Here is a 19,959-nt window from a genome sequence, read left to right as displayed (position 1 = left end):
AGCTCCCTCATGAAAGGCTCTGAAGCAAAGTAAGCAGTCAGGGGATAAGAGGGATGGTCCTCTTATGGGTCAGTAACTGTTAAAAGACAAAAAAACAAAGGATAGGAATAAATGGTCAGTTTGCAGAATGGAGGGAGGTAAATAGCAGTGTCCCCCTAGGTATCTGTATGGGGACCATGTTATTCAACATATTCATAAGTGAGCTGGAAAAGGGGGTAAGCTGTGAGGTGGCAAAGTTTGCAGATAATCAAGTCCAAAGCTGCAGAGTTACAAAGGGATCTCACAAAACTAGGTGACTGGGAACAAAATGGCAGATGAAATTCAATGTTGATAAATTCAAAGTAACACACATTGACAAACATAATCCCAACAATACATACAAAATGAGGAGGTCTTAATAAGCGGTTACCACTCAAGAAAAAGATCTGGGAGTCATCATGGATAGTTCTCTGAAAACATCAGCTCAATGTGCAGTGGCAGTCAAAAAAGCTAACAAATGTTAGGAACCGTTAAGAAAGGGATAGATAATAAGACAGAAAATATCACAACTCCACTATATAAACCCATGATACACCCACACCTTGAACGCTGCAGTCAGTTCTGATCACTCCATCTCAAATAAGATATGTTAGATTTGGAAAAGGTACAGAGAAGGGCAACAAAAATGATTAGGGATATGGAACAGCTTCCATACTAGGAGAGATTTAAAAGAATGGGAAAAGAGGCAGCTAAGAGGGGATATGATAGAGGTCTGTAAAATCCTGAATGGAGTGCAGATAGTGAATAAGGAAATGTTATTTACCCCTTCGTATATCACAAGAACCAAGAGTCACCCAATGAGATTAATAAGCAGCAGATTTAAAACAAACAAAAGTAAGTACTTCTTCACACAATGCACAGTCAACTATGGAACTCGTTGCCAGGGGATGTTGTGAAGATGAAAACTATAACTGAATTCAAAAAATAATTAGATAATTTCATGGGGGATAGGTCCATCAGTGACTATTCAACAAGATGGTCAGGGGTAAAACCCCATACTCTGGGTGACCCTAAGCATCTGACTGCCAGATGCTGAGACTGGATGACAGGGGATGGATCACTTGATGCCTGCCCTGTTCTGCTCATTTCTTTTGAACCATCTGGCATTGGCCACTCTCAGAAGACAGCAACAAAGAGTCCTGTGGCACCTTATAGACTAACAGATATATGTTAGTCTATAAGGAGCCACAGGAGTCTTTGTTGCTTTTTACAGATCCAGACTAAGACGGCTACCCCTCTGATACTTGTCAGAAGACAGGATACTGGGCTAGGTGGGCCATTGGTCTGACCAAGTACAGTCATTAAGCCAGAGTGGTCTCTTGCCATACTTCCTATCTTTGCAATGCAGTGACATCTAATTAATATCTGTAGAGAGGTTTGAGATTCTTGGATAAATGTCCATATAAGTACCAAATCTTAGGAGGTTGAATTGTCTTTTGCCTGCTGTCAAATACAAGTAAGAAGTGGCACATGAGTGGGGGTTCGAAAGATAAGCTGGTAAAGAGACAAGATAACCAGATTAGGGCAAATAGGATATAGCTGATAATGAGAGTAATTGAGAGGCCTGAAAAGCAGACAGAGATAACAGGATTTATTGGGGATGGTAAATGTTGGTTGACAAGGTTTGGGGATACTCAGTGGGAAAGAAAAAAAAAAGCAGTCGGAAAAATAATAATCCAAGGACCTGGGAGAAGAAAGAGGAATGATTGTAAGTGAATATAACACAATAGAAAAGACAAATTACCTAGAAGTGGACTGGGAACAGGAGCAATGGATGAAATGAGATAAGGTAAAATGACAGGAGCTGAGGGCTGGGAATGAAACCGTATATATTTTCTTATCCAGGGACCTGAAGAATAAAGTCTAGATCTGTGGTGAATTCAACTCCTTTTCCTGTAAAATCTATTTTGTTGTTCCTGCTTTTATTCCTGCTAATAAATGCCAGAAATGCAACACATGCAGGCTTTACGTCTGAAGAACATGTCCAGCCTTTCAGCTATTCGGCCCGGCACCAGGGAATTCTACTTGGATCAACCATGTCCAATGGCTCTGAAAAGAGAATTACAGGTACCTCACCAATTCCAACTTAAATGCACCATGTAACTTAGGGGCTGAGAGAAGATGGCAGATGCAGTGTAAATGTGTGTGTGTATGTAACCCACAAAAGGGAAAGCCTCATTTATCTTTATGGTGGTTGTTCAGGGTCGTCTCCCCGCCCAGTGTGATAGTGGATCAGGAAAGACCGGTTAATATGGGACTCAATGGGAGCTTTGCTATTGACATCAACAGGTGCAGGTTCAAGCCTGTGGTGAGATAGTAAATGGCCTATATTTGGGGGCTCAAAGAGATTGGAGAGGCAGGATGGTTCAATGGTTAGAGCACTGACTTGGGAGATGTGAAATCAGTTCCCCGCTCCACCACAGACTACCTGAGTGACCATGAGCCTCTCTAGGCCTCAGTTCCCCATCTGTAGAATGGGGTCACAGCACTTTCCACCCTGACAAGGGTGTTGTGAGGATAAATATATTAAAGAACTGTGGGAGGGTCCGATACTACTGTGGTGAGAGCCATGTAAGTATAGATAGACAGTGGAGGAAAAGATTTTCTACTCCCTTGTGCATGTGAGAGAGAGATGGACAGTTGATGGGGAGAGGGAGTGTTAGAGTGGATACTGGGACCATGTTCACTCTTCCAGCACAAATATACACCTGTAATCTGAGCTCTTACAGTGCATTGTGGTCCATGAATAATGAGTAGGGTATTTTGAATGGTAGAACTAATGCTGTTCTCAGGGTTGGGCAAGTTTCAGAGGCAGGACAGATGTCGTGGCTGGAGAGGGACTGTGACTATAAGGGGGTGCAGGCCTAACTACACAGACGCCAGTGCAGAATGCGTTGAGAGGTGAAATACTGGGCAAATGCAAATGATCTTTGCCCCTGATTAGCCAAGGAATTGATTCCTCCTCTCTCCACAGCAGAGCAGGGGAGGCTGGGATAGTTGAGACACACAGTCAAGTTGTGCTGACCACAAATTTAAACTGGGAGGCAGGGAGACCAAAAATGAGTAGAAATGTTTCCCTGATTTAAAAAAAAAGAAGAAATTTCCATTCAAAGAATAGTTTGTGGTCTGATTCTCCTCTCAGCTTTACACCAGCGTGTGTCTACATTAATTTCAGCGGAGTCACTCCTGATTTACACAAAGCAAGAAGAGAAGCTGGCCAATAATCACACCTCAGAAGTGTTACAAACCTAGGCCCCAAAGTATCCACCACCAGGAAGCGAAATGTCTAAAAACAAGGGTGAAACTGACCAGGCCAGTTTAGAATAGAATCATAGAATATCAGGGTTGGAAGAGACCTCAGAAGGTCATCTAGTCCAACCCCCTGCTCAAAGCAGAACCTGTCGCCAATTAAATCATCCCAGCCGGGGCTTTGTCAAGTTTCAGCATTTGTGCTCAGTGAAATGCAAAGTAAACTACTGGCACCACTCTAAGTCATCAGACTGAATCCAACGGTGGCTGCAGTGGTTTGGTGGCCTTCGGGACACAGGTCTGGTGGTCTCTGTCCAGATCCTAGTGTCCGCACTAGTAAAAGCTCTCCCCGGACTGGTACTAAATAGCATTCTTCACTGCCAGTCTCTCCACTAAAGGTGGTCTCTGCTTGTCAATGTAAATTGATGGAGACAGTTTTAGGAGGCTTGAACTACTCCTGTCATGCTGTGGGTGGCGCTAACCTGTAGCTCTCAAAGCGCTAAGGAAGGTAAGTATTGTGATCCCCATTTTACAGAGCTTGAAACTGAGGCACAGAAAAGTGACATGATCTTGGCTCAAGGTCATAGCCGAGAAGAGAACCCACATCCGTTAACACCGTGTGCCCAATCCGCTGGACCATGCTGCCTTTCACAAAGGAAGGACTTCAGCCCGCAGGGCTGTTCATGTGGTATATTTCACCAGCACTACAGTCACAGGAAAAAGGGTGACAGCATAAATGGTGGGAATAAAAACAAGATTTTGAAGGTTTTGCTCAGATTTAATAATCTAACGTGTTTATTAATAGGAGTGCGTGTGTGTGAGAGAGAGTCAAACACTGACAATGTCTCTTTAATTATCTAGGGAGAAGGTGTTCATTACACATACAGTGGAGGGGAACCATTCAGCAGGATGGCAATAGAAAATTTCAAGAGAAGAAAGACATGAATGGATTTTTTTATTCTTTCTTTCGTCTTCTATTATGAACCATTTCTGAAGAATCCTTTTATAGATAGATAATCACGTATGTACTTACTGGGTAACCCAGAAGGGAAGCAGGAACTGTATACACAGAAGAGAGGAACAAAATGAATGCAGCGCTGACCTAGCTCAGGGTGCAGCACCTGGGCATAGAGAAGAATTTGGTTTTATAAATTGAACTCCTTTTCATACCCAATGGGTCCCAAATGCTTTACATACAGTACAATGAGCATGGTGCTGGTAGTGCAGAGGCTGTGTAAGCAAACACAGCAGTCATTGTATGCTCAGAAATAGCTTGCATGTAGCAGTATGTATTAGAATCTGCTTTAATGAGAAAGAGAGAGAATGCTGGCCTTGAGATCGACGTGAACCCTGCCTCCTTTCTGAAAGTGCCAGGGGATCCTGAACTCTCATCTGGGCTGTCACCGGAGAGGAGCACAAAGGGAATGACTCAGTGTAACAGAATCTTGTCTTTCACCCTCATTAGCAAGACACCGCTGTAATCTGGCCCTGGCCTACATTCTTCCCTCCTGCTGCCTAAATAAGTCCCAGGCCTCCCTTCTGTCTAGACCAGGGATCGTCGACCTTTGGCACGCAGCCCACCAGGGTAAGCATGCTGGCGGGACGGGATGGTTTGTTTACCTGCTGTGTCCACAGGTTCAGCCAATCATGGCTCCCACTGGCCGCAATTTATCGCTGCAGGCCAATGGGGGCTGAGGGAAGTGGCGCGGGCCGAGGGAACCACAGCCAGTGGGAGCCACAATCGGCTGAACCTGCCGACACGGCAGGTAAACAAACCGTCCCGTCCCGCCAAGGAGCTTACCCTGGCGGGCCGCGGGCCAAAGGTTGCCGATCTCTGGTCTGGACTGTTCCCAGGCTCTACTTCCCTTATTCTTGGCTTTGGGACAATCCTATGCTCATTGGAGTCAATGGCTTTGTGTGCATTGAAAGTTTTTACAAGCAAAAGTTCTGCCAGCAGAGTGCCACTGAAATAATTATTCCAGCAGAGCATGCTCACGCTCAGCTGCTTGGGCTGGGGCAGTGCGTCTGCACCTCACCAAGCTGCACCAGAAGAATCATGATGCACTGTGTGGGTTATTTATTATCTGTATGATCGTAGTGCTTGGGCCCCGGTCCTGGCTCAAGACACCATCATAGAATCATAGAAGATTAGGGTTGGAAGAGACCTCAGGAGGTCATCTAGTCCAACCTCCTGCTCAAAGCAGGACCAACACCAATCACCATGCTAGGATAGCCCCTGCCTGCCAGCTAAGTAGGCATCCCAGTGTCCTCTGCACCACGTTCGGGGCACTACCTTCTGGGAAATTGTTGCTGTGTGTTGTGGAATGTCTGCATGCCTCTGATGGAATTGTAAGGGGCCGGGGTTTAATGCCCACAATTGCTTATGTTCTAGCCTGAAATCATCCATTCTTACACACCATTCATGAATTTACTGCGGGAGTCTTTCTACTGACTGACATAAATGTTGGATCAGCATCTGCTTCTGCTTGTCTGTACAACAGCCTTCCTTCTCTTCCTCCAGAGTCCATCTTCAACCACCACTTCTTCCGTGGATCCTTCCTCGCTTGATCTCACCTTAACCTGTCCTTGTTTGTTATGTCCGTTTTAGGCTGTCATCCTTTTAGACAGAGAACTGGTCTTACCCCATGTCTGTAACACAGCATGTTACACAGACTGGTATAAAGGATTATTAATAATAAATAACTGGCTATAATATTTTATCCATTTCTCATTCTAAGCCCTTGTGCAGCATTGCTGTGTACTGTTAAACAGATGCTCTGTGCCTCTTCAGAGGTGACTGCATTTCCATGGAGGATGAAGTGACTTTTGTATGGATAAATCAGAAAATATCAGAATGTAAAGATACTTGAGGCTTTGAAAGCTACACCATAAAGTGACCAAAAACTGTGGGTGTTGGTAGAGTTTTTAATTACATTTGGCATTTCCAAGTTTAACTGGCAAGCATCATCTGGCTGGAGTGTGATTGCACTGGCTGCACAGTGCTGGGGGAGCCGTGTAGGAAATTATAACCCCATTTCCTTCTTGCATTGATATGGTCATAAAACAAGAAGATTTGATGAAACATTAAGAGCCTGATGTTCTCATTCAAGTCAACAGCAAGTCTCCCTTGAGTTCAATGGGAACAGAGTCACACCCTCTATTAAAAAAATGCACAGCCAGTGTTCAACCTAACTGGACCTTGGGTTGCCACCTGGGATGTAATAGATTTCCTTACAATTTGTGTCACAAGTGATGCCAGAAGACAAAGGAATGGAATTGAGGCTGTGTTCTCCACTCTTCCCGTGGTTTTACAATGATGCAGCTCCATTGGGATTACTCCTCCATTTACCCTGGTATCAGAATTAGGACCATCATGTTTAAAAAATTAATTTGGAATAGAAGGAATGACTCACACACATCGGTGAGTGCTCACTCACATAAGCATGGCTGCATGAGGAAGTGTTCATCAGAGGGTGTAAAGGTTTTACAGTTGTACCCCAGGGACAAATCCTGAAAAGCTGGGATGCTCAAAAAAGCGCCTGTGAAGTCTGAACATTTTGAGCACATGACAACCATTGGAGAAGGATGACCTTGCACATAAAGCACTGGTGTAGGACTCAGGAGAGCTGAGTTAAATTCCCAGCTTTGCCACAGACTCTCTGTGTAGACTTGGGCATGTCACTTCATCTCTTTCTGCAGGTGCTGTTCTGGAAGTAAGTGTAATGTTGCAGTTGGTCTAAATCTGTGGTGTCACTTGAAGACAGCTTTCAAGACCATTACTTCCAAAATAGTTATGTTATTATCTTGTTTCTCCCATGCCTTCCATCATAGTATCTCAGAATATTTTACACATAACACTATATTAAGGGTGTTAATTGGAGCTGGTTGGGAATTTTCAAAAGAAAAGGGTTAAGGGTTTTTTTTGTGGGGGCGGGGGGTATCTGTCTTGTCAAGAAAATGCTGACTCATCAGAACCAGAATTTTTCACAAGAAAGGACTGATTCTGATTGCATTTTTGTTGGGAAGGGTTTGCAGGCCCAGGTTAGAAGGTCTTTCTAAAAGCAGAGCAAAGCAGACCACAAAATAACCAGGTGATTAAGACTCTCACATGAGATGTGGGAAGACCCAGGTTCAAGTCTTTGGTGGTGGGCATCTTGTTACCTGGGTTCTTTCAGAACCCAAAGCAGTGGAAACTTAAGTGTCGGTGTCAGGAATAAATCAATGGGAACACAGCGCTTCCATCTGATAAATGATCGATACGGGCAAGCATGCTCTTATCTAAAGCTACTGTTTATGAGTTATTAAGCACATACACACATATGCAATAGTTTAGGACATCCCAGATACCCACATTTTGAGATGGTTTCAAGTGATCACCAACCGGGCTTCCAGGGGCCCTCTTTCCATACAGCTGATGGGGAGTTTAAATGTCAGCTCCTTGCCTGAAGAACTGCTCCCTCAGAATGCTCCGAGGTATTTACTTTACCTACTCGTTTATAGCTAACTCTAACAAAGCACGTAACCTATAGTGACTCTACTGAGTCACCGATTCTCCTAATTTCAACAAACTACTCATTACCTCAGAACATCTCTAGTGTTTCTAACCATAACAACACTATGTCAGGCGGCACCTAAAACAAAGGTCGCTATTCACTCACTCCCCTCCATAACTTTCTGTGCCATCCTCCCATTCTGATTAACAAACTGCAAGTATGCAGCTGTCTGACCTTGTCTCACAAAGGCCTAAGATTATTCCTAGCGATGTGATGTTTGGTTTTCAGCTGGCAGTGGCTGACTGCATACAAAATGGCTGACTACAGTACTGTCAAGTTCTGTGGGACATGCAGAGATGTCACATTGCAGGGTAACAGTCTGTCCAATTGTATCTGTCCCGCACTGTATTAAATATTTAAATATTCATTGGGCCGGAGAGAGAGAAACAGTGTGTGTGATCGTACAGTCCTGTGGTTAGGGTTATTCTGTGGTCTTTCTCTCTCTCTGGTTCCCCCCACCTCCCCCCAAAAAATCAAAAGGTATCAGTTTGTGCCTGCTGCAGAAATGGAAAAAAAATAAATCTCAAACATTTTTGTGAGATGGGAAGACTGTTTCCTGCCCAGTTCTATTACCAATACCACTGCACTGAGTACTACTCAGTCCAGTTCACAGAGAGGGAAACTGAGGCATTGAATGCATAAGTGACCTGCCCATGGCCACCTGGTGAATCAGTGGCAGACCTGGGAATGGGAATCCAGTTCTCCTGATTCACAGCCCTGTGTTTTTGCCACATGATCATCCTTCCCCTTTCGACAAAATAACAAATCCAGGTTCAGGACTTTTTTGGGGTTACTCAGACCAAAGCAAAAATTACCCAACCTAGGAATAATACCCAACCCAACTCACCTAGGTGCTGATCGGCAACCAATCAAAGTCAATAAAAGGACCCTCGATTGACTCCAGTGGGGTTTAGAGAGGCCCAAATACAACTGGCTGGTCTGTTCTGAAATAAGTGTTGGGCCTAACTAAGTTTAGGTGTTTCTGGGCCTAACGCTGAGCTGGGTTACCCAGGGGTAAACCCATTGATCATAACAGAGCTACTCCCAGGTTTAAGTAAGACAAAAATCTGTTCCTTCCAATCTAGGTTTAGAAAAATGGAAAGTCAAAAGCAGCATGTGGCAAAAATATGTCCCAGACTATTAAGGCCATTCCCAGGCTATTGGGAAATAAGCGGAGACTGTTAAATTGATGAATTGGTTCATGCAGCGGCGCACTGCCCTCCCAACCTCCCTTCCCTTATTGACTTCTGATTTTCAAAACTACAAAGTGCTATATTGCAAGAATAGCAAAATCAATGAGACACGATAACTGGGGATAATGTGGTGTATAATCTATCATTGACCGAGTCAAGCACTTTGAAAAGGGGTCGAGGGGAGCTGCACCAACTGGTTAAACTCTGTCTTTCTTTTTTTTTTAAATAAAATAAAAATGTCTCGGGGAGACTTTAATAAAAAAAAAACTCATTGGAAAACTTTCAACACCTGTAAACATTTGAAGGGAACTTTATGAATCAAAACAAAGGTTTGTGCGGTGAGATAAGTTCACCGAAGAGGATTGTGTGTTTTGAGGTTTGGGCTGTGTGTTTTTTCCCCCATGGTCCTAATAAAATTATAACCGGGGAAGTGACTGGCTGTGGGGTTTATTAAACAGTAGTTGTTTGGAATGCAAGGGCAAATCCTCAGCTGGTGTAAGTGAGGACAGTTTACAGCTGCAGAGGATCTGCCTTCTTAGCTGCTGTAAAGAGCTGTTCTCTTCAGCTTAGTGTATGCTGTAATCACAGCTGGCCTCTCCGTCCCACTCAGGAGGCACAAATGGCTGGGGAACTGACCGCAGCTGCATAGAAGAAGATTCTCCTCTCAGAGAGGAAAGGCAAGTGTGCCAGCATTGAGCCCTGCGCCTGCTCATCCTTCATCTCGGCTTATTGAGGTGAGACTGGACAGAGAGAGGCATGGTATAGGCTATGCTCTATGCACATAGAGTCCGTTAAGGACCCTGTGTTCATGAGTTGGTGGCTCCTGAAAGCCTAGGCTGGCCTGAGATAGGTAACTGTCTCATGCAGGCTTTTCAGATTGTGAAATTTGATTTTTAGTTTGACAGTGGAAAAAATACAAATACTCTGCCAAAGGAAATGGAGCTGCAGCTCTGAGGCAGCCCGCGTAGTGGGCTGCTCCTGAACTCTGGACCCTGGAAGCCCTGGGGTCTGTGATGCTGAGGCAGTTTGCCTGGATGGCTGCCCCAGAGCTGCACAGGTGACCTGCAGGAAAGGAGGAAGGTTTCAGAATAGGCCTGGCAGACAGGATTCCTGGGGTCTGTTGGACCTTTATTGAAATCCAACTGACTCCACAAAACAGTCTGATTCTGACAAATTGAAAAAATTGCTAAAGGGATAAAAAATGAATATTGACAGAATTTTTTTGACCAGCTCCAGTCAGACCTGAGAATCAATATGGGACTGATCCCCTGACAGTCATCCCGGCTGCACTGATCTCAAGCACAGGAGAGAAACAATCCCTTCAACTCCAAAATCAGACCCCTCTCTTGCTCCTGCAAACCCAGGCCTGATTCTTTCACATTCATGCTGAATCATACTTACATGTGCCAATTGTCCCATACAACTCAGGCCTATGCCGAAGCAGAATCACAGCATGTGCTTGTGGATAGAGCATCAGACGGGGATCCAGGAGCTCATTAGTTATGAGTCTGACCCTGCAACTGACTCCATCTATGGACTTGGGGAAGATATCTGATTTCTCCATAGGCTTGACCCTTTTTGCCATTGAAATCAATAGCAGTTTTTCCAGTGATTTCAATGGGAGGACATTTAAGGCCCTGTCTCTCATTTCCCTCAGACAATGGGCTGAATTAAAGTTGTACAGGTTACCTTAATATTGGCTTTTCCTAACTTTTGAGAGCTTGATTTTACAACATTAATAATATTCTTTTAACATAGGGGTGTGTGTGAGTAATTGAATGTGGTTGGGGTTTGTTTTTTTTAAATCATATGGCATTGCATGGTCACCCACTTGGGTCCTGGAGCCCTTAGGACTGCCTCACTGACCTCTGCCCCTTGATCCAATGGAATAACAAATACCCCTAGTAGTTTGTCATCCTCGATGCAGTCGAGCACTAGAGGGAGATGTGACACTTTGCCAGTGGGTTTCATAGATATTTGCTGACAGCAGAGGAATGGTAAGACTTAGGATTCTTCAGTTCCATACTGAGCTCTGGAGAGGAATGTGCTCTCACAGGCCCAAGTAGTGACCCCTTCTGCTCTGTCCCTCCCAAACGGTCCCAGTCCTGCAACTTCCTGACGCCTGGCCCAGTGTCCTCATCTAGACGCCCTATGTTCTAATCAAGCCGCTCTCCCCTGGGCCCAGCATGCAGTTCACTGAGAATGAAGGAGAGATTCTTTCCTTGCTCTCAGCCCCTGGGCCAGACTCTAGGCACACCTCATGGCATCCCAGATCTGTCATTGCAGGGAAAATCCTGTTCAGCCCCCGGTGGAGCATGACCAGGGACAAAATGTAATTTAGGCCTGGTCTACACTGGGGGGGGGGGCGAACTAAGGTACGCAAGTTCAGCTACGTGAATAGCGTAGCTGAACTCGAACTACCTTAGTTCGAACTACTCACCCGTCCATATGCCGCGGGATCGAAGTCCGCGGCTCCCCCGTCGACTCCGCCACCGCCGTTCGCGGTGGTGGAGTTCCGGAGTCGACGGGAGCGCGTTCGGAGTTCGATATATCGCGTCTAGATGAGACGCGATATATCAAACTCCGAGAAGTCGAACGCTACCCGCCGACCCGGGCGGGTAGTATAGACGTAGCCCCAGTTGCTAAAATCTAAGTCTTTACTGATCATGTGTGAACCGCAATGTTTCAATGGCTTATAAATAGGCCCAATTTGAGCAAATTTTCAGAGGAGTCGGTAGGTACATTCCTGACACAAAGGTCACCCCCCTTTCTCAGAAAGAGCTGAACGATTTTTGCTGAAAGTTTCCCCCAGACTGCAGCCTGAGCGAGACACCTGGCATACAAAATGTTAGCATTTGGCAAAGCTCTAAGCAACTGGAAAAGGGCCTTAAAATGGGAAGTGTTGGCCAACCTTAATAATAGGTGGTGCTTCCAGCCCTGCCTATAACAGAGAGGTAGGAAGGGTGTCGAGCAGAACAGAATTGGTTTTGCACAGAGATATAGAAATATATCAAAATTATCTATTCGATATATATTCACTGATGGTAAGTGGTGTCTAATTTAATCTCTGCACTGGGGTGAAGTTTACCCTTAACTCCTTGGGGCAATGATCTGTTATATTGTCAGCACATTTTACTTCTTCCACAGCATTGCATTAGTTAATGGCACCATATACCGTATATACTCCCTCATAAGCCAAATTTTTTTAGTAAAAAAGTAAAGCTTCAAAGAGCAAGGTTCGGCTTATCAACAGGTCTACACCAAAATGTGATGATTTTAAACTCTATGGAATTATTGAATTGAATATCTAATACATTGTCATTTTGTTTACCTGGAGCGTTCACAGGCATGGAGCCCCTCAGCGCCCAGTGGCTGCAGTTAGCTGTTCCCAGCCAATGGGGGCTGAAGGAAGTGGCGGCCAGCACGTCCTTCGGCCCGTGCCACTTCCTGCAGTTCCCATTGGCTGGGAACAGCAAACCGCAGCCACTGTGAGCTAAGGGGCTCCGTGCCTGTGGACACTCCAAGTAAACAAAATGACAATGTATTAGATATTCAATTCAATAATTCCATAGAGTTTAAAGTGGACACTCCAGGTAAACAAAACATCCTGGCCCACCAGCAGCTTACCCTGACAGGCTGGGAGCCAAAGTTTGTCAACCCCTTAAATATAGGGTCAGCTTATGAAAGGGTCATACAGTTCTTGCTATTTTTACTTATCCATCTTGAGGGGCCAGCTTATAAATGAACAAGCTAATGAACGAGTATATATGAGTGATTGTTCCACATGTAGAATTTGGGTTGGATATTGAGTGCCCCACTGGGAACATTTACATTCATGGTTTGGATTTGATTTGTTATAAGGAGGGGAGCCATTTCCAAATTTATTCTCTGGCTTGTGATATATAGATCAGACTAAATCATCTGATGGTTCCTTCTGGCCTTAAAATTATGACTCTGGGTCGGGGTTTGGATTTTAAACATCTGTAAAGATGGTGAGTGTTCAGGTCTGAGCGTGTGGTTTGGTCAAATAATAATAATAGTGATGAATCATCAAGAGTAATCATGAACAGTTGGTTGTCAAACTGGGGGGATTTATTTAGTGAGGTCCCACAGAGGTCTGGCCTACAGTCAGTATTTTCATTAATGACTTGGATAATGGAGTGCAGCGTGTGCTTATGTGGATGAAACCAAGCTGGGTGGGGTTGCCAGCACTTCAGAGGGCAGCATTACAATTCAAAATGAGAATTGGTCTGAAATCAACCAAATGAAATGCAATAAAGACAAGTTCAAAGTACTGCACTTAGAAAGAAAAAAACAAATGCACCAATACACCCTGGTGAACAACAAGCTAGGCAGTAGTATTGCAGCAAAGGAGCTAGGGTGACAGTGGATCATAAACTGAATATGAGTCAACAGTGTGATGCAGTTCCAGAAAAGACTAATACCATTCTAGGATGTAACAGCAGTGTCACATTTAAGACAAGTTGGACAAACACCTGTCATGGATGTGTGATATTCCCCTGGTGTTATCTGGACCGGTGATCTGCTAAGTCACTCCATTCCTTGACTCTGGGAGCCAGCCTTACCCTGCTCTGCTGTGAGAACCCCCACTCATGAGCCTTCCGAAGACACCCGACATGACAAACTTTGTATTGGATACCACATAATCATATTATAAGGATGAACATGGGGGTGCATGGTGTTCCCCCGAGGTACAGAACATCACAGGATGTTCTAGGTATACTTGAACCTGCTTCAATTGCGGGGGAGCAGGGTAAACTAGATGATTTCCTGAGGTCCCTTCCAGCCCTACATTTCTATGATTCAGTAAAAATGAATAAATACTAAAGAACTGAGATCTTCTTATGTATTTTTCTTCCCTCAATATTACCTGTTGCCAGCATACTGTTTCAGTTTCCATACTGATAAACACAGGGAACTAGCTATCTGTATGTCCCCTATATCAATAAGGCCCCTTTCCCACAAGAGTGCTTCCCAAATATTTAAACATACAGGAACAAGTGCTGTAAAAAGATCAGCCTGAACCAACTCAAAAGTGCAGTTTCCCAAAGATCTGGGGATGCCGGAGCTGAGAACAGCCCAAAATTTTAAAACACTGTAATGAGACTAAGGGCACGTCTACACTTACCTCTGGAGCTATCGATTCAGCGGGGTTGATTTATCACATCTAGTGAAGACACGATAAATCGACCACCGAGCGCTCTCCCATCGACTCCGGTACTCTGCCCGAGCGAGAAGCGCAGGCAGAGTCGACGACTGACGATTCTGCAGTAAGTAGATCTAAGTACGTCAACTTCAGCTACGCTATTCACATAGCTGAAGTTGCGTAACTTAGATCAATTTCCCCCTCCCCCCCCCAGTGTAGACCAGGCCTAAGACTCTACTCTCTCCCAACAATCGCACACACACAGTTATAGCAGCTAAACAGTCTCCTGCCCCCGCTTAATAGGAGTGTGATATTTCCCTGACCATATGCTTGGGTGAGAATCCTCAATGGTCTATTACATTGCTCCTGTGGTCTTGACCATTTTGTAAATCCATGCGTTACACCTTTCCTTTGCTTACCAGTCTCCATCTGCCTTCAAAAGACTCACCCAAAGATCATTCACATTTCTTATGTTGGAGGGGAATGGACAGGATCCCTGGGGAGTGAAAAGTAAAGATATAAGGCTTGATCCAAAGTCCATTAAAGTCAAAGGAAAGACTCTTATGAGTTTCAAAGGGCTTTGGATCGGGCCCATAAATATTAGGAGGGATTGGGCCAGAACTCATTTGTAATACTGGATAAACTAATGCAGTGGTCAGACAATGTGGTGCTAAGTCTGATGATAGATGATCAGGGAAACAAATTTTAAAAAGCAAATAGTTTAACTTTTCTTTAACAATGTAACTAGATTTTAAAATAAAACTCAGTTTGTAGGAAACATTTTTGAAGCTTGGCTGTAGCTTCTCTTTTCATCTCTGTCTACAGTATTTATATACACACAAACATGCACTTTCAACACTTAGTAATCTGCCATACAACTGCACTAGAATGAGGATATATGAAGCCAACGGTGTTAATATCCATCTTTACTTGATATCACAACCCACAAGCAGAAGAGCAAAGCAGAAACATGAATGGGTCTTGCAAGGTGAGCATTGAACTCATGCAAATATACCCGCTATTGAGGTTGTGCTCATTACATTGATAAAGGAATGTCAGAGGCAGATGGCCTAGTAGCTGAAGCAATGCATGGGATATTGGGAAGTCCTGAGTATTCACAGTGGCTCTTCTGCTTCACCTCTTGAGCCAACATTTTCAAAAGTGTCCACTGATCTTTGGAGGACACCTTGAGACATTTAGGGTCTAACTTTTAAAGCTATTGAATACCAAGAGGGACCATTGACATTATAACCTAATTTAAGTGGGCATCCAAAAATGGACTCATTCTCAAGCAGTGAAATGTGTCCCTTTGTATTTCTGTGCCTCAGTTTCCCCACCTGTAAAATAAAGATCATTATACACACACACACACACACACACAAAATACATTAAAAGACCATTATTAAGGTTGCAGAATCAAGCACTGAAAAGCTAGGAAATGCCAGCATGAAGGTTGCCTGTGCAATCTCCATTCAGCCCCTTTCTGCATATGCATTACGATTAGAGCTGAGCAATTAATTAATTTTCAGGTGAGGAGCTAAACTAAAAAATTTGAAGAACAACATGCTCAGTTCAAAATGAAACTGATTTTTTTTCCTTATCAAAACAAAAAAATGCATTTTGGATCAAGCAAAAGGTTTTGTTGAACCCAAAATTATTTTCCCCCAATTTTTAATTTTATTTTTTGTTGTTTTAGGTTGTTGTTCACCTTTTCTTTTTTTTTAATTGGCCAAATGGCTAAGCTAAATACTGGCTTGTAATGACAAGCCAAAACAAAATATTTCAAAATGGCTGAAACAAACATTTAGACTTTTCACATTTTTTTTCAGCCAAAACTATTTGCCAAATTTGATCCAAATTCATGAATAGTTTCAGCCACCCCCAATTCAAGTTTCTGCCCACTTACTATTTGCTGAAAAAAGTTGCCCAGTCCTAATTATCATACAGTCTTTAATTATATGATCACACTTTTTTTCACAGAACCCAGGCCTCATTCTGTGCATACAATGGATGATGCTCACTTAATAATATTTGCTAACAGCAGAGGAATGATGAGGCTTTGGAATCTCAGGTTCCATTTCAGGCTCTGGAGGGAGATGTGCTCTAATGGACATAGACTCTTCTGCCCATCCACCCCCCAAGCATGACCCCTTTTGACCTGTCCCCTCCAACTTGTCCTTATCCTAATACTGCAAATTCCCCATATCTGACTCCTTGCCCCAGTCTCCTCATCTAGCCAGTCCCAATCTCCTATACTCAGGCTTCTCCACTGAGCCTTTGCCCAGCAAAGCCTAGCCTTACCACCCTGGACTTTTCCTCATCCCAGTCTCAGTCTCTCCCCCATTCACAGTCAGTGTCCTTGCCCAGCCAGTCTCGGTTCTCCCCTTTCTGGATTTAATTTCTGGTGGCCAGACCTGGACTCTGATATGTCCTTCTGCAGTCCAGAGCTCTTCTTGCTAGGATTGTTCTGGATTGTTCTGGATAGTGTGGATTGTGCCTAGTGTGGATGGAATATTTGGGGAATGTAGCTGCTGAAATGGATTTACACAGGGAAACAAAAGGCACATCCTTGACACAAAGGCCACTGCCCTGCCAAATGTCAGTTTCCAGCCCCAAAGCACAGAGGCACTAGAACTTTTCAAAAAGCAAGGTCACCACATTTTTTTTTAACATGAGCAAAACAACACATTTTTCCATAGCCTTATTCTCATAAATAGCTCAACAATTTTACTGCAAATTAAAGAAAAAAATCACCTGAGGCAGATACTCACCATGGAAGATTTCAAAGCAAGCGGTTAAAGTATGATGAAATTATTATAAGTAACTGAAAACAGGGTCTTATAATGGGCAATAACATGCAACCTTAATAGCAGGCTCCTACTACACTATTTTTCCCTACCTCACTGAGGTACTGTGAGCATTAATTTGCTAAAGATTGCACACTGATTTGGTGATGAAAAGTGCAGTAGGAATGTGAAGTATCATTGTTCTTGCAATGCAGCCTTGCCTGCTTTCATTACTGATTATGTACAGAGAAATTGTGGCAGAACATATGATGGAAACAGGATGAGGAGATAATCTACTTGATAGCCACTTTCAAAGGGCTAAAACAACATGTTTACAGTGGATACAGCATAGATAATGGGAGTACCTGGGAGATGGTTGTTTAATAGAATTCACCGAGTGGAATTTAGTTTGTGTGCGTGTGTGTAAACAAGTGCCTATGCGGGTGCACACACACACACACAAACTCCCAGTTTTCAACCACTAATAAGAGATTAACACAGTTTTATCGGCTAAAAATCACCATTCCTAGTTTAATAAGAAAAGGCTGAGCTAAGAAATGCTCCCTTTGATTGTGATGAGAATTTTTGCTGCCTGCCTTTGGACTGAGCCCTATCCAAAGTCCGTTCAGCCACAGATATTTCTTGTTCCTCCCCTCAGCCACTCTTTGCTATCCTTCCTACTGCCCGAAAAGCACTGATTCCCGTATTCATTCAGGGCTCCGCCTTGCAAACGCTCATGTGAGTAATCCTTCCTCACATGAATAATCTGTCTGATCTCAATGGACCACTCCCAAGAATGCAGATTACTGCCATGAGTAAGGGGTTTCATGACGGGGCCCATAACCAGGTGCACACATTCTTGCCTGACTTAAGAAGACACAAGCTCTTCTCATTTTGTTGCATGTATCAAGGGCCCAGATGCAGCTAGCATTGATTTTATTTTAATGAGAATACGGCTGGACATTCCTTACCAAGTGTAGTGAATGTATTCCCACTTAGTTTGGTAGACACTGCAGGATTGGGCCCTTCCATAATAACCAGGGGTGTATAGGTTTGGTCTGAGATTTGAACTTGATTTTTTTTTTAAATGATCGCATAGTTTGTTTGGAAATAGATCAGGAAAATAATCAAGTAAACAATCCGTGAATATGTGTGTTGAATTATCAGCCCTGATCTCTAGCTGGGTGAAGATTTTTTTTTTTTTAAATATGTGTATTTTTGAAATGATTTATCTGACATTGTTAAATGTGTCAGATAAATTATTTGACCAATACCAGTTCTATTTATAAATCCTCCCTTCATTAACCCTTAATTGCTATTCATTTATTTCTTCTCTACCTGCTTGTGTGAGTTTTTATATGGGATACAGGTGGTGGGGACTGGGATTTTACCTTTTCTTCGTCAGATGTTGTGCTATGATAACATGTTCACTTCAAGGGCCTGAAATAGTCCTCCCTCCCCACAAAGTCAATGGAAAGCCTCCCACTGACTTCATGAATATTAGGATTATCCTTGGCTGCCCACCACACAATGTACTTTAAGGCTTAATGCCGCAAAAATACTTATGTGTGTCAGTACCTTTACTTATCTGAGTAATCTTATTACCATCAATGGGTCTTCTCACGTGATTAAAGTACCATCCTGGCCCAAGAGTTTGCAGAATTGGGCCCATTGAAAGGAAAATAAAAAATGAAGTAGCATTCCCAAACAAAGTCTTGATCCTGCAAACCTTTTGCACACATGAGTAGTGCTCACCCGTGCGAGTGGTTCCATTGATTTTGCTTCTCCACTGACTTCAGTGGCACTGCATTATGGGTCAGATTCGGTCACCCTTCGGTTGAGCAGAGCCTTACTCTGTGAGGAACCATATTGAAACAAATGGGGCTACTTGCAGAGTAAGATGCTACTGACCAGGAGAAAGGGGGGACAACTGGACCATAGATGTTTGTTTGAAAGTAGACAGCAGAAACTTTAATAAGTAATAATACTTGGATTTAGTTTTTATTTATTCCTTTTATTTCTATGTTCTGAGCAGGAACTGCTTTCCCCTCCCTATGAGCAATAGTAGCTTGTTATTGAAGACTGTAGTCAGACCAAACTCTCATGGACTGCAGAGGTAATCTTGCCTGGTTAAGGGCTAGAGAAGCAGGATTACCTGGGAACAGGTCTCACCTAGGCTCAGTCTATACCTACTTTTTTCCCCCCTTTAACTATAATGGTTTAAAAACCAATGTAGTTAAAGTAATACAACCCTTTATACTGTATAAAGGTGCTTATGGGGGTATTGATTATTTCCATATATTTAATATGCTATATTGCTATAAGCACCTTTTCACCGGTATATCGGCAGCAACAGCATTTTAGGATACCATAGTATCTGAACAGGAGACGGGTCTATCACTTTATATCTGCTTCTAAGCCACAACAGGTATAGACATACAAAAACTGTATGGGAACCAGCCCTAGGTAGAAAATTGTCAAAGGGACACCCTGGCTAAGCAGTAAAATTATTCTTTCCACCAGCCTGTTGTGTGTTTGTTTGTTTGTTTGTTTTGTTTTGTTTTAAATTGACATGCATTTGCAATAGCAGTTGTATGCACAGGGGTTTGCCACATGTAAAATGTGTTAACAGATCTGTCCCTTTTGAACAGGTCACTGTTGGAATCTGTGTCACCTTTTGAGTTCGGTGAATGTTTATTCTTTTAACAAGGCTTAACAAGTATTAATTCAAAGGGCCTTCCTGGCTCCTTGGCATATATTTGATTTAAATCACAGTCTTTCCCCAGATCTCTTCCTTCAGGTATTCTTTTCAGCGAGCTCTTCTGTGTGGTTATACATAGCCTCAGATATGGGCCCCAGTCAGCATTTGAAGGCAAGCAGTGCTTAATTTGTAATGAAAAAGGTGCCAGGGCTCAAGCAAATTTTTTTTTTTTACATTCATAACTGATGCAGCCAGCGCAGGGGCTATGAAC

This window comes from Mauremys mutica, chromosome 6, assembly GCF_020497125.1.
Source record: "Mauremys mutica isolate MM-2020 ecotype Southern chromosome 6, ASM2049712v1, whole genome shotgun sequence".
Taxonomy (NCBI): Eukaryota; Metazoa; Chordata; order Testudines; family Geoemydidae; genus Mauremys; species Mauremys mutica.
Note: the sequence above shows the minus strand (reverse complement) of the source record.